Source organism: Bos grunniens, chromosome 5 (assembly GCF_055505025.1).
Source record: "Bos grunniens cultivar Pamir isolate PY7600 chromosome 5, Bosgru_T2T1.0, whole genome shotgun sequence".
NCBI lineage: Eukaryota > Metazoa > Chordata > Mammalia > Artiodactyla > Bovidae > Bos > Bos grunniens.
The window spans coordinates 83,307,795-83,320,684 of NC_141169.1; the positions used below are offsets into that span (position 1 = coordinate 83,307,795).

At 41.4% G+C, this 12,890-nt stretch overlaps 1 protein-coding gene across 17 annotated transcripts in view; it reads right to left on the reverse strand.

Annotated features, from left to right (window-relative positions):
* The window catches only part of PPFIBP1 (PPFIB scaffold protein 1), a 212,127-nt gene that overhangs the window by 162,280 nt on the left and 36,957 nt on the right, over positions 1-12,890 (reverse strand). The gene's annotated exons all lie outside the window — the stretch shown is intronic.

The window sequence follows — 12,890 nt, forward strand, 5'->3', positions numbered from 1 at the left end:
ATGAAGTGATGGGACCAGACGCCATGATCTTTGTCTTCTGTATGTTGAACTTTAAGCCAACTTTTTCACTCTCCACTTTCACTTTCATCAAGGGGCTTTTGAGTTCCTCTTCACTTTCTGCCATGAGGGTGGTGTCCTCTGCATATCTGAGGTGATTGATATTTCTCCCGGCAATCTTGATTCCAGCTTGTGCTTCTTCCAGTCCAGCATTTCTCATGATGTACTCTGCACAGAAGTTAAATGACAATATACAGCCTTGACATACTCCTTTTCCTATTTGGAACCAGTCTGTTGTTCCCTGTCCAGTTCTAACTGTTGCTTCCTGACCTGCATACAGATTTCTCAAGAGGCAGGTCAGGCGGTCTGGTATTCCAATCTCTTTCAGAATTTTCCACAGATTATTGTGATCCACACAGTCAAAGGCTTTGGTATAGTCAATAAAGCAGAAATAGATGTTTTTCTGGAACACTCTTGCTTTTTCCATGATTCAGCGGATATTGGCAATTTGATCCCTGGTTGCTCTGCCTTTTCTAAAATCAGCTTGAACATTAGGAAGTTCATGGTTCACGTATTTGCTGAAGCCTGGCTCAGAGAATTTTGAGCATTACTTTACTAGTGTGTGAGATGAGGGCAACTGTGCGGTAGTTTGAGCATTCTTTGGCATTGTCTTTCTTTGGGATTGGAATGAAAATGGACCTTTTCCAGTCCTGTGGCCACTGCTGAGTTTTCCAAATTAGCTAGCATATTGACTGCCAATGTAATTCCATATTCAGTTCAGTCGCTCAGTCGTGTCTGACTCTTTGCGACCCCGTGAATCGCAGCACGCCAGGCCTCCCTGTCCATCACCAACTCCCGGAGTTCACACAGACTCACGTCCATTGAGTCGGTGTTGCCATCCAGCCACCTCATCCTCTGTTGTCCCCTTCTCCTCCTGCCCCCAATCCCTCCCAGCATCAGAGTCTTTTGCAATGAGTCAACTCTTCGCATGAGGTGGCCAAAGTACTGGAGTTTCAGCTTTAGCATCATTCCTTCCAAAGAAATCCCAGGGCTGATCTCCTTCAGAATGGACTTGCAGTCCAAGGGATTCTCAAGAGTCTTCTCCAACACCACAGTTCAAAAGCATCAATTCTTTGGCACTCAGTTTTCTTCACAGTCCAACTCTCACATCCATACATGACCACAGGAAAAACCATAGCCTTGACTAGACGGACCTTTGTTGGCAAAGTAATGTCTCTGCTTTTCAATATGCTATCTAGGTTGGTCATAACTTTCCTTCCAAGGAGCAAGCGTCTTTTAATTTCATGGCTGCAGTCACCATCTGCAGTGATTTTGGAGCCCCAAAAAATAAAGTCTGACACTGTTTCCACTGTTTCCCCATCTATTTCCCATGAAGTGATGGGACTGGATGCCGTGATCTTTGTTTTCTGAATGTTGAGCTTTAAGCCAACTTTTTCACTCTCCTCTTTCACTTTCATCAAGAGGCTTTTGAGTTCTTCTTCACTTTCTGCCATAAGGGTGGTGTCCTCTGCATATCTGAGGTGATTGATATTTTTCCCAGAAATCTTGATTCCAGTTTGTGCTTCTTCCAGCCCAGCGTTTCTCATGATGTACTCTGCACAGAAGTTGAATAAGCAGGGTGACAATATACAGCCTTGACATACTCCTTTTCCTATTTGGAACCAGTCTGTTGTTCCATGTCCAGTTCTAACTGTTGCTTCCTGACCTGCATACAAATTTCTCAAGAGGCAGAGCAGGTGGTCTGGTATTCCCATCTCTTTCAGAATTTTCCACAGTTTATTGTGATCCACACAGTCAAAGGCTTTGGCATAGTCAATAAAGCAGAAATAGATGTTTTTCTGGAACACTTGCTTTTTCCATGATCCAGCGGATGTTGGCAATTTGATCTCTGGTTCCTCTGCCTTTTCTAAAACAAGCCTGAACATCAGGAAGTTCATGGTTCACATGTTGCTGAAACCTGGCTTGGAGAATTTTGAGCATTACTTTACTAGCATATGAGATGAGTGCAATTGTGCGGTAGTTTGAGCATTCTTTGGCATTGCTTTTCTTTGGGATTGGAATGAAAACTGACCTTTTCCAGTCCTGTGGCCACTGCTGAGTTTTCCAAATTTGCTGGCATATTGACTGCAGCACTTTCACAGCATCATCATTCAGGATTTGAAATAGCTCAACTGGAATTCTATCACCTCCACTAGTCTTGTTCGTAGTAAATCTTTCTAAGGCCCACTTGACTTCACATTCCAGGATGTCTGGCTCCAGGTCAGTGATCACATCATCGTGATTATCTGGGTCATGAAGATCTTTTTTTTTTTTTTTTTATCATGAAGATCTTTTTCGTACAGTTCTTCTGTGTATTCTTGCCACCTCTTCTTAATATCTTCTGCTTCTGTTAGGTCCATACCATTTCTGTCCTTTATCGAGCCCATCTTTGCATGAAATATTCCCTTGGTATCTCTAATCTTCTTGAATAGATCTCTAGTCTTTCCCATTCTGTTGTTTTCCTCTATTTCTTTGCATTGATGGCTGAGGAAGGCTTTCTCATCTCTTCTTGCTATTCTTTGGAACTCTGCATTCAGATGCTTATATCTTTCCTTTTCTCCTTTGCTTTTCGCTTCTCTTCTTTTCACAGCTATTTGCACGGCCTCCCCAGACAGCCATTTTGCTTTTTTTCATTTCTTTTCCATGGGGATGGTCTTGATCCCTGTCTCCTGTACAATGTCACGAACCTCATTACATGGTTCATCAGGCACTCTATCTATCAGATCTAGTCCCTTAAATCTATTTCTCACTTCCACTGTATAATCATAAGGGATTTGATTTAGGTCATACCTGAATGGTCTAGTGGCTTTCAAATCCCAGAAATTCTAACATTTCATCCATGGGTATTATTGTATATATATTATAGATTATATCTATATATTATAGATAATATAACTATAAAACTATTATCATATCCCCCAAAATTAGTGATATTTTTATTGTTAGGAAGAGGAATTTCTATTTCAATACCACCACATTTCCAGTTAATCATATTTCCAACTGTCTCAAAGAAGTCATATTTTAAAAGACGATTTCTTTATTTGCATTAGGAACTCCTCAGAGTCCACCAAGGTGGTTAGTTGATAGGTTTGTTAAGAACTTGGGGAGGCGTGCATTTTTTTAAATACTACTCTTTAAGAGCCATTGTAGGTTTTATAACAAAATTGAGGGAAGGTAAGTACAGACATTTCCTATGAAGCTTTCCTAAGAATTTTTAATCTATAGGTTTCCACCTTCATCTCTGTTCCTTCTCCTGATAAGTTATTTATTGAAGAAACTGGGTTATTCGTCCTGTAGAGTGTCCCACAGTCTCATTGCGTTCCCAAGTTCAATTTTAACAGGATCCAGTTCACTTTAAATATTCAAGCTGGTTTATTTCTTCCTGCCCTTTGTTGATAATTAGGTAGATACAGGTATCACATGGTACAATGAAGAAAACCAGCATGAAGTGGGAGGGGCCTGGGTTGCAGGGCTCTAGAACAGTCCGTGGGGCCGAATCCAGCTCCACCCCTCTCCAGCTATATGGCCTTTAACCAGCTTAATTCTCTGTGCTTCAGGGTCCTATCTGTGAAATGGAGACAATGCTTTACAACTGGGCTTCCCAGGTGGCTCAGTAGTAAAGAATCTGCCTGCTGATGTGGGACATGCGGGTTTGATCCCTGTGAGGGAAAGATTCCCTGGAGGAGGAAATGGCAAGGCACTCCAGTATCCTTGCCTGGAAAAATCCCATGGACAGAGGAGGCTAGTGGGCTGCAGGCCACAGTGTCGCTAAAGAGTCAAACACGACTGAGCACGCACGTATGCACAACTTCACAACTACTGTGGGAGATTCTTTGAGTTCATTGAGAAAAAGAAGCCAGCACACAGTAAGCTCTCAAACAAACAAACAAACAAAGCTGTCATTATTATCCTTTTTAAATCATGATTACCTCTAATTAAAGTGAAAGTCTCCTCCTCAAAATTAAAGCTCAACCTTAAAGTGTCCCCTCTTTTCTTCGCCAACTAAGTGACTACTCTAAATTGTTGAGTTCTTGCCAATTTCTGTTTAAACAGCACTTCTGAACAAAAACTATCCCTGCTGTGTGATAACGTATCTTCCATATTTTGCAAACAGTATGCAGAATCAGCTCTCCTTGAACAGCCACAGAACTAATCTACTTGCCCGTCTAGGAAGCATTCAAGTGAGGCACAGCAACTTCTGTTTACTTTCACAAAGAGCCTATCATGTGTCAAGCATGATGTTTATTTAGCACAGACACTTCACGAATTATCTGCTGAATTTCAGTGGGGAGGGGGGCATTCAATGGTGTATGTTTTAATTAGTAATAACCCCAAAGTTCTCATTTTAAATATATATTCAGTACCTACCACTGGGCTACGTGCTGCAGGGACTCAAAACTTAGCAGTAAAGCAGTCTTTAAAACAAGTTTATATTCCATTAGGAGGGAAGCAGAGAGGCAATGGCACCCCACTCCAGTACTGTTGCCTAGAAAATCCCATAGATGGAGGAGCAGTAGGCTGCAGTCCATGGGGTCGCCAAGAGTTGGACACAACTGAAGCGACGCAGCAGCAGCAGCAGCAGCAGCAGGAGGGAAGAGAAGTATACTAATTATCCATAATGTAATATAACATGAGAGGGGCAGATAAAATGGTTGGGAAAAAATTAGGTGGGGCAAGTAACTTAGAGTTAAGGGTCGTTATGGGGGCACTTTTAAAAAAAGAGATGATAGGTAGGATGAAAGTTTACACAATGTGCAGAAGTTTAATAGACCCCAGAAAGGAGTAGAAGAAACAAAGAGAATTTCAGAGAAAACAAGAGCATCGCCGGCGGGGGAGGGGGGAGGGGGTTAGAGAATGGCAGTGTTTGGATAGAGTGGATGGAGTGAAAGGACAGTGAGAGAGGTGGCTAGATTCTAAAAGCCTTTGACAAGTGGTAGTCAAAAGCCTGGACAAGATTTGGCAAAAAACAGGTTTTCTGAGCCAGGGAGTGGCATGGTCAGAGTTTCATTTTATATAAATTAACATGGACGTGCCAAGGCAGGAGGAGAACACCTCTATCCTAATTTAGTCAAGTAAAAGGAAAGAAGACACAAATATCAGTTATATTCTGTATGGAGAAAATATTAATATAACATGAGAGAAGAGATGGAGGAGAACTCAAACATAGCAGCAAAGTTTTGAACCCAGATGTCTGGGAAAAACAGTGGTGCCATTAATGCTGATAGAAATTAGTTCAAAGAGCTGGGGGTGGGAGAGAAGTGATATAATAAATCCTATTGGAATGTGTTGAGTCTGATGGACTGGCTCATTACAAACTGTGGGCTACCAGAACCAACAGGAGAAGTGTCAAGAGTGGGCCAGTGAGAAAACCTGAGAGAGGTAATATGTTTAGGTGTAGCAAGGTGGGCCGGAGAAGGCAGTGGCACCCCACTCCAGTACTCTTGCCTGGAAAATCCCACAGATGGAGGAGCCTGGTGGGCTGCAGTCCATGGGGTCGCTGGGAGTCGGACAGGACTGAGCGACTTCACTTTCACTTCTCTCTCTCATGCATTGGAGAAAGAAATGGCAACCCACTCCAGTGTTCTTGCCTTGAGAATCTCAGAGACGGGGGAGCCTGGTGGGCTGCCGTCTATGGGGTCGCACAGAATCAGACACAACTGAAATGACAGCAGCAGCAGCAGCAGCAAGGTGAGCTAGTGAAAACAGATGAAGCAGTATTGTTTAGAGAAGAACACTCAGGTTAGTACAGATGGTTGAATTCAAAGAATGAAAGAGCTCCAGAGGAGTCGTGAAGACAACGGACAGATGGGAGAGGTTAAAGGAGTGAGTGAGGAGGTAAAAGCAATGAATGTCACCACTTGTTCAACAGACTCAAAAAGAAGAAAGAAAAGATGGGATATAGACAAGAGCACTGAAGAATTATTTGTTCTTCCGGAAGGGGGACCTTCTGAAGGTCCTTATGCAGATCAGAGGTGATATGGAGTTATACGTGGAATCAAAAAAGAAATGACACAGATGAACTTACAGACAAAACAGAAACAGACTCAGACTTGGAGAATGAACTTACGGCTACCAGGGGGAAGGATCGGGGAAAGGGATAGTTAGGGAGTTTGGGATGATCATGTGCCCACGGCTATATTTAAAATAGATAACCAACAAAAACAGACTGTATAGCACATGGAATTCTGCTCAATGTTATGTGCCAGCCTGGATGGGAGGGGAGCTCGGGGGAGAATGGATACATGTATATATATGGCTGAGTCCCTTTGGATGTCCACCTGAAACTGTCACAACATTGTTAATTGGCTATAGTCTAATATAATGTAAAAAGCTTTTATTTTAAAAAAAAAAAAAAAAGGTGATGGCAAGGAAACAACTGAATACTCAAGAAAGAAAACAAGTGACCCTGGAGACAAAAAAAAAAAAAAAGGAGAGAGAGGCAAATGAAAAGACAGAAATATGCTAAGGCAGAAAAAGAAAATGAAGCTTGAAAGTAAAGACGACCAGCTGTCAGATGTGCTTTGTCAGCCTCCAAAGAGTTTCAAAAAAATATGACTTAAATTGTAGAGATTTCACCTAGAAAACCAGACTCTTGACTTTTCTAGAGAAAAGAGAAAGATGGGCAACTCTGGGCCAGGACAACTAATGTGGCTGTCACCTGCCCATCTCCTCTTTCATTTCAGTAATTCAGAAGGCCTCTCTGGGCAGTTGAGTCTGTGATCCCTGACCTACATCCTTTCAATTAAAAAAAGGAGATGATGTCATCCCTAGAGAGTGAGGACGCTAGACTGAGACTTGAAAACTGTGAAAAGCCATTGTAATAGTCATCGAAGGAAATGGCTTAGGAAGTCAAACAGGAGATGAATAACCAAAGAGTTGTTGTCTATTGGTCCGCTAAAGAGAGCAGGGATTCATCATGTTGCCTGGCAGTGCCCTACAGCCTGAAAGCAGAGACCTCAGGACAGTTGTGGCAGAAGACAGGAGGACAAAGGGTCCTGGGGTGATGGGGGACCTCAGTGAGAAGACCTGCCCTTGATGGAGAGTCCAAAGGGGTTGGTGTCCTGGGAGAGTGAAGAGGAGACATTGTGGGAACAAAGAGTGGATTAGGAGGAGGGAGGTGGGATGGAGGAGACCTGGAAGGTAAGATAAAAAGAGTCTTCCTGGAACTTTTCTGGCAGGAACTTGAAAGTATCATCTGTATAAAAATATTAGAGGACAGACCACACATCAAAGGTTAAGTGGAAGAACTGGGAGACTTTGGGAGGAAAGTAAAACTAGTATGATTAGTACAAAAGGGAAAAGTTAGTTCTGCAAAAATTTGTTAGTACATCTTCTCCCTGCTATTCAACTCCTAGAAAAAGTGAAAATATAACCAAGCTTGGTAACCAATGATAAATTAAGTTCAAAGAATTATATGTTTGTGAAATGAGCCATGTGAATGTCAAAGGCTTTTCAACTACACACTTGACTTCCTTTCAAATATGATTTTGGAGATAAAAATACACTCATTCTTTGTTCTTATAAGAAAAGGACTGTATACATTATCTCAAGTTTTCGAGAAGAAAGATCAAAAGTTTGAAGTTCAGTAAGTTCTCGGTGTCCCCCACAGCACATGCACGTATAGAGGGGAGGGACCCAGTGCTCACGCCTGCTGGCCCGGTGCCTCAGCCTGTGGAGTCTACATATTCCCTAAGTACCTTCATGTTGAAAAGAAACACACACAAAACAAAATGACATATTAAATGCAGAGACTAATCCTACAAAGTTACACGCCAACTGGCAGCCTAGCAGCTCTGCCGGGAACAGCAAGCATGGCAGCACCACCAAGGAGCAGGGATGGGCGATTAAGGCTTTATCTTCAATGTCTGGGTTACTTGCTCTTATGCTGAGAATGTATTCCTTACTTTTAAAACAATTTTCATTAAAATTCAACAAAATGAAACTAAATCAACTTTTCTAATCATCAAAGAAATACACATTTAAATGAGATCTTTTATTTCAAATATTACTAAAGAGACTGGTGAGGCAGAATACCTGTAAGGTGTGGGACCAGAGGAAATGCAATGGTGTGGCCACTGCTGTTTTTCTCTGAAGAGATAATGCATGCCCAAAGCACAACGTTTAAAAGGTACAAAAAAACCTGTTCTAAAAATTAAGTCTCAGGACTTCCCTGGTGACCAATGGTTAAGAATCACCTTCCAATGTAGAGGACGTGAGTTCAGTTCCTGGTTGGTGAACTAAGATCCCACATGCTGTGGAGCAACTAAGCCTGTATGCTGCAACTAAGACCCAACACACCCAAAAATAAATAAATAAAACTTTTTTAAAAAATTAAGTTTTCATCCTTCTCCTAGACCCTTGACACCAGTTCCTCCTCTTAAAATCTACTATTACCAAGTTTCTTAGGTATCCTTCAAAGAGTCTACTAAATCATGGGTAGGAGTGTAAATCAATACACCTTATTGAAAGAGAGCTTAGCAGTATCTATCAACACTTTAAATACACATACCTTACTAGCTTTCAACTCAACCCATAAGACTCTACAAAAAAAATGATCTATGTACCTAAACGTCCGTGGCAACATTTCAGAGGTAATGAATAATTAGAAACCACATAAATATAAAAAATACAGCATATATGTCCAATAGCTGGAGAAGAATCCCATGGACAGAGGAGCCTGGCGGGCTACAGTCCATGGGGCAGCAAAGAGTCAGACATGACTGAGAGACTCACACACACATGTCCAATAGAACACTGTGTGTGTGTGTGTGTGTGTGTGTGCACGTGCACACACACATGTGCGCACTCAATTATGTCTGACTCTGCGACCCCACAGACTGTAGCCCACAAGGCTCCTCTGTCCCTGGGATTCCCCAGGGAAGAATACTGGAGTGGGTTGCCATTTCCTTCTCCAGCAGGACACTGTACAGTCATTACCAGACCTGAGAGAGCTCTATATACAGCTGACTCTTGAGCAACATGGAGGTGGGAAGGTTAGGGGCACCAATTCCCTGCACATTTAAGAATCTGCATATAACTCACATTCAGCCCTTGGGATCTGTGGTTCTGCATCCAAGGATTCAGTCAACAGGGGATCATGTGAACAGTGTGGTACATATTTAGTGGAAAAAGTTCCTGTGGTTCCTGTGTAAGTGGACACTGTGCAGTTCAAACCCATGTTGTTCAACAGCCAACTGTATACAAACATGGAAAGACGTTTCATGACACAGTGGAGAAGGAAAAAGAGGGAGCTTCCAAGAAAACCGACAGTATGACAGTGTTTCTATAGGTTAATAAAAAATTCGGGATTTGCATTATCTGTGTGTATGAATGTTGCATATGTCTAGGAGGATATTCAGACAATCTTTAATTGTGTTAATTACAGAGGATTTGGAAGGGGAAAAGAGTACAAAAAAGAATAGGGAATGGTTTCCATTTTTTAATACTATGATATTTGCATTACAATGAGCGCATAACACTTTTGTAACTTAAGAGTTTTAAGAATTAAGGTAAAAAATAAAGCTGACAGAAATCAGTATTACATGGATGAAAATAATCATCTGTAAAAATATTTTTGCATGTATGTTATTAAAAAGACTAAGATATGACAGGTAAGGATTTAACTGCCAAGAGCCGCCCCTAAGGCCCAGGCATGAATTAACACATGATTATACTGAAGGATGAATAAGAATCATGCTTTCTAAGGGCTGCCAGACACAGAGTCCCAAAGCTGCGGAGTGAAGTCAGAAGGGCCCAGTCATCCACAAAATCCAAGTTCTTTCCTCTTCTTATAGACCCAAACTCAGTAACTTTCAAAAAGTGACTGAAAATATTGAGGGTAGACAAAGAAAGGTAATGGACATGAAAAGAAGGAGAGCTAAGTACATAAAGGTAATACAAAATCCAGAAATTTCAGATGGTCTTCAGGAATAATCCTAAGGTCCACTTTCTAAATTTCAGCCAGAAGCCAAAAGTTTCTTTCTGAAAAGGTGGGCAGCAACTGTAGAATTTAAACTTTAATCCAAGAACACACAGTACACTGGTCATGAGAAAGTAACATGATGAAAAAGCTGATAAAAAAGCACAGATGATTAGAACGCATGGCGTGTCCTTCTATCTCCAGCACTAATCATGAGAAAGGATGCACTCACTGATTCCATGGAAGTTTCCCAGCCTTTCCAGCAGGAAAACCTCTGGAAGGAGAAAACGCTGAGGCAATGTTCATTCAGAAATGCTACAGCTAAAGATTATAGCAGCTGTGGCCAAACCTCCTTCCAATACGGGCCTTATTTCTCAAACTCACAATGCTAGTTTTCTACTGCTGCCACAACAAATGACCACAAATTCAGCAGCCTGAAACACCACCTATCTGTCATCTCACAGTTTCTGTGGATCAGAAGTCAGGGCACAGCGTGGCTCAGCTGGGTGTCTACCCCAGGGTTCACAGGCAGAAATCATGATAGCGGCAGGGCTGTGCTCCTCTCTGGAATCTCTGTGGATGAGCTCATTCAGATTGTGGGTAGAATTCATTCTGTGCTTGTAGGAGTGAGATCCCTATTTCCTTCCTGGCTATGGGCCAGGGATTGTTCTCAACTTCTAGAGACCACTTGGCTCGGTGCCTCATACAAAGTCAGCAATGGTGGGTCAAGTCCCTCTCAGCTACCCTCCTGCCTCCCCTCTCCTCCTGCCTCCCTCCCTTCTGCCCCATCTCTCTGAGTCTTCCGTTTTTAAAGGCTTAAGTAATTACTTAAAGTTTGCCCACCTGGAATGTAAACTGCTGTCGCTACTATGTAAAACAGTATGAAGATTTCATAATAAACTAAAAACAGAGCTACCATATGATCCAGCAATCCCACTCCTGAGTATATATTCATAAAAGACAAAAACTCTAATTCAAAAAGATACATACACCCCATGTTCACAGCTGCACTAGTTACAATAGTCAATACATGGAAGCAACATAAATATCCACTGACATATGATGCATAAAGAAGACATGGGACATATACAAATGGAATACTACTGAGCCATAGAAAAGAAAGAAATAATGTTATTTGTAACATGTATGGATCTAGAGATGAACACCTAGAGATGGACACTAAGTGAAGTAAGTCAGAGAACTATCATTTAATAGCACTTGTAAGTGGAATCTTTTAAAAAATGAAACAAAAGAACTTCTTTACAAAAAGAAATAGCAGAGAAAGAAATTCAATATCTTATAATAACCTATTATGGAAAAGAATCTGAAGAAGAATATATATTAACATGTATAACTGCATCACTTTGCTATACATCTGAAACTAACACAACATTGTAAAATAAATATACTTCAACAAAAAATTATTAAATGCTGAATTCTGCCACCTGGACAATTGAGGCTACTCTCCCTACCTTAAAGCATGCTATTCCTTCACAGTTGTACTTGGATTAGTGCTGACTGAACAACTAAATGACAGGAATCCTGGGAGGACATCTTCAGGATTATGCCTACCATACTCATTTATATTCTGAGGTTAAAAAAAAAAGATGATACAAGTAATCCAATCTACCTGGATTTATCAGTGTATAATAATAAACTGGCACTGCTCTTGAGTTATTTCAATTAAACCTGAAAATAACTCTGCTAAATAAATTATTACCATAACCATCTTTATAATCAACAAAACTATGCAAGCCAGAATCAAGACTGCCAGGAGAAATATCAATAACCTCAGATATGCAGATGACACCACCCTTATGGCAGAAAATGAAGAGGAACTAAAGAGCCTATTGATGAAAGTGAAAGAGGAGAGTGAAAAAGTTGGCTTAAAGCTCAACATTCAGAAAACGAGGATCATGGCATCTGGTCCCATCACTTCATGGCAAATAGATGGGAAAACAGTGGAAACAGTGGCTGACTTTATTTTTCTGGGCTCCCAAATCACTGCAGATGGTGACTGCAGCCATGAAATTAAAAGACGCTTATTCCTTGGAAGGAAAGTTATGACCAACCTAGACAGCATAGTAAAAAGCATAGACATTACTTTGTCAACAAAGGTCTATCTAGTCAAGGCTATGGTTTTTCCAGTGGTCATGTATGGATGTGACAGTTGGACTATAAAGAAAGCTGAGCGCCAAAGAATTGATGCTTTTGAACTGTGGTGTTGGAGAAGACTCTTGAGAGTCCCTTGGACTGCAAGGAGGTCCAACCAGTCCATCCTAAAGGAGATCAGTCCTGGATGTTCAGTGGTAGGACTGACGTTAAGAAATACTCAAACTCCAATACTTTGGCCACCTGATGCGAAGAGCTGACTCATTTGAAAAGACCCTGATGCTGGGAAAGATTGAGGGCAGGGGGAGAAGGGGACGACAGAGGATGAGATGGTTGGATGGCATCACCGACTCAATGGACCTGGGTTTGTGTGACTCCGGGAGTTGGTGATGGACAGGGAGGCCTCACGTGCTGAGGTTCGTGGGGTCGCAAAGAGTCGGACACGACTGAGTGACTGAACTGAACTGATGCCTCAGTGAGAACTACAAGTTAGACAAATCAGAATTAAGCCCAACACTAGCATCTAAAGAGCCCACTTCCTCTAATATCTCTGAAAACATGGCACAATTATGACTTCAAACAAAAGAATGGCTAATTTAATAATAAAGAGAATAAGGAATAATGATGTGTAAAATGGAGAGGGAGGAAATCCAGTAGGAGTTAGCAACTAATCAGTTCTGTGAATTAAAAGTGAAGGAAAAATAAAATCAAAGCCAACTACTATCTGAAGGACAAACTGAGGTTAACAAATCATGTAAGTCCAAAGAAACTTGAGTAATTTCTACCCAGAGGATGAGTAAGA